This window comes from Neofelis nebulosa, chromosome 6 (assembly GCF_028018385.1).
Source record: "Neofelis nebulosa isolate mNeoNeb1 chromosome 6, mNeoNeb1.pri, whole genome shotgun sequence".
NCBI classification, from domain to species: domain Eukaryota; kingdom Metazoa; phylum Chordata; class Mammalia; order Carnivora; family Felidae; genus Neofelis; species Neofelis nebulosa.
The window spans coordinates 89080653-89083333 of record NC_080787.1 but is presented as its reverse complement, the minus strand read 5'-3'; the positions used below and the strand labels follow the sequence as shown (position 1 = coordinate 89083333).

General features: G+C 38.4%; 1 pseudogene; it reads right to left on the bottom strand.

The window, feature by feature from the left end:
- Positions 1 to 692: 692 nt before the first annotated feature.
- On the bottom strand, positions 693 to 1636 carry LOC131515449 (glyceraldehyde-3-phosphate dehydrogenase-like; annotated as a pseudogene).
- Between the last annotated feature and the right edge of the window lie 1045 nt (positions 1637 to 2681).

The following is a 2681-nucleotide window of genomic DNA, read 5'->3' as shown; positions in this document are numbered from 1 at the left end:
TTATACATATATATTCATCTTTAATACATATTTAAGCTGAATATTATTTCATTTTTGTGTGAATTTTTAATATAAATGCAGAACATAAAGCATTAATGCAAGTCAAAATGTTCAGTGAACATGTTTCAGCAGTTCAACTCTATAACAATTATAAATAAATCTGCTAAGTTTTTCTGGACAATGCCAGCATTCGGCTTTTTTTAAAACAAGTAAATTTCTTACTGATGACAATAGTGTTTGTGGCATTTTTATCATACAGTAGATTCTATCCATTCAGTATACATTTCTAATGTTGTCCTACTTGCAAATATAGGTTTTTAATGTCTGTCTTCTGTGCTGTTCCTGTCAATTTGTTATTAAAATACATTAAACTATAAAAGAGAGAGAGAAAGAGAAAAAAAAGTCCTGCCATCCATGACAACATGGATGAATTTGGAGAGTGTTATAGTAAGTGAAATTTATATGTAGAATCTAAATACACATATTTTGGAAGGGTATACTTTTTTGATACAACATAATAAGGTCAGGTTCCCCCAAACCCTCTCCTTCTTTAGGGGCTCTGGGATGGAAACTATGTAGAGGTTAGGAGACTTTCAGTGTGTTCAGGAGATGAGTTGGGGCAAGGACTCCCCAGCAGCTGGGGGCCTCTCTCTTCCTCCTGTTCTCACAGGGGCTGGTAATTCAAGGGGCTCTTACTCCTTGGAGGCCATGTAGACAATAAGCTCCACCACCTGGTTGCTGTAGCCAATTTCATTGCCATACCAGGGAATAAGCTTTAAAAATTGATCACCAAGGGCAATGCTAGCCTCAGCATTGAAGATGGAGGAATGGTACTACTGTTAAAGTCACAGGAGACGACCTGGTCCTCGTGAAGCCTAGGATGCCCTTGAGTGGGCCCTCTGATACCTGCTTCTCCACCTTGCTGACATCATCATATTTGGCAGCCTTCTCTAGGTGGCAGAGCAAATTCACAACTGAAATTTTGTGGGTTGGATTAAAGAAGGCCATGCCAGTGAGCTTCCCATTTAGATCAGGGATGACTTCGCCTATCGCCTAGGCAGTGCCAGCAGAAGCAGGGATGATATTCTGAGCAGCTCCTCAGGCCCTACGCCATAGCTTCCCAGAGGGCCTGTCATAGTCTTCTGGACAGCAATGGTAGCACGGACTGTGGTCATGAGTTCTTCCATGATGCCAAAGTTGTCATGGATGACTTTGACTAGAGGGGCCAAGCATTTGGTGGTGCAGGAGGCATTGCTGACAATCTTGAAGGACTTGTCGTATTTCTCATGGTTCACACTCATCACAAACATGGAGACATCAACAGAAGGGGCAGAGATGATGACCCTCTTGGTGTCACCCTTCATGTGAGCCCCAGCCTTCTCCATGGTGGTGAAGACCCCAGTGGATTCCACAACATAGCACAAACATTACCCTATTCAATATTGGAGAGATCCCACTCTTGGAAAATGGAAAGGGGCTTTCCACTGATGACAAGTTTCTGATTCTCAGCCTTGACTGTGTCATTGAATATGCCAGGGGGGCGGGGCAGGGGGGGGCACTGCACCAGAATATGCGGCTGTCTGTCCAATGGAGGAAGAGCAGAGAGTCTGAATACAGATATTCTTAATGTGATCATTTCAATAGAAAAGATCAGTTTCAAAGTATGTTTTATTTGGTGACAAACTATAGTATTTTAAATACAGTCATGGGCTAATTGTAAAAATCCTTTTAAGTTCTTTAAAGTTTTTGATAAAAGATAAAAACAGTACTCTAGAGATCATTATGTTTACTGCATATCTGCTTTGGGAATGAGGTCAGGCATAATTAATTAAATTAATCATGCCTTTAACTGTTATTATAAAGTAAATTTTAGCCGTTGTAGTTTATCAGGGATGCATTTTGTAAATTTTGTTTTGTAACTCTATTCAGCAAAGTAGATATTTAAATTTGGCCACCATTATGCAAAATCTTTGAGATGTTTTGATTAGGAAAAGCAAAATGGGGAATATTCAAAAGATAAAATATCCAACTGAATAAGCAAGTTGTGTTTCCTCAAGTGGTATATAATTTTTTATTGGGGACTTTTTTTCCAGCTGGGTTTATATAATGTCTGTCAGTGGAGAGAGTGAGATTCCTTGAGTCTTAGGTTGTTTGCTTCTAATAGGACCACAGTGATATCTTTATTGATCGTATTATTTAACCATAATTAGTATTTTAATATTAAATAAACATGAATTATAATTTTTGATTGGGTTCCTACATCTTGTGAGGAGTGTGAATTTGAACTTGACCGCAGCTCATGATATAGTTATGCGAATTTTAATCCTTATCACATTCCTCCACTGTTAGTATCAGCTAGACAGGAAGCTTCCTGGTAGCTTCTGTAGGCTGAAAGATGGAGATTTTCTCATCATCTTTTCATTTATTTAGTAGCTTTACAATAAGCTATATTTTGTATAGAAGCTCAAGTACAGTATGCTACCTCTTGGATACAAAGCTCTGCGTTTGTCCCCATATATATTAAAGACCTGGTCCCAACCGCTAGATTTGCATTTAACACCCTTCAGTCATAGTTCCTCACAGATGGTAATTATTCTACCTTGATGTTCCCTCTGTTTTGTTACTTGGCAATTTAATTTTTTTTTTGTTTTTAAACCTTTGTTAAGTATTAATATTATGTG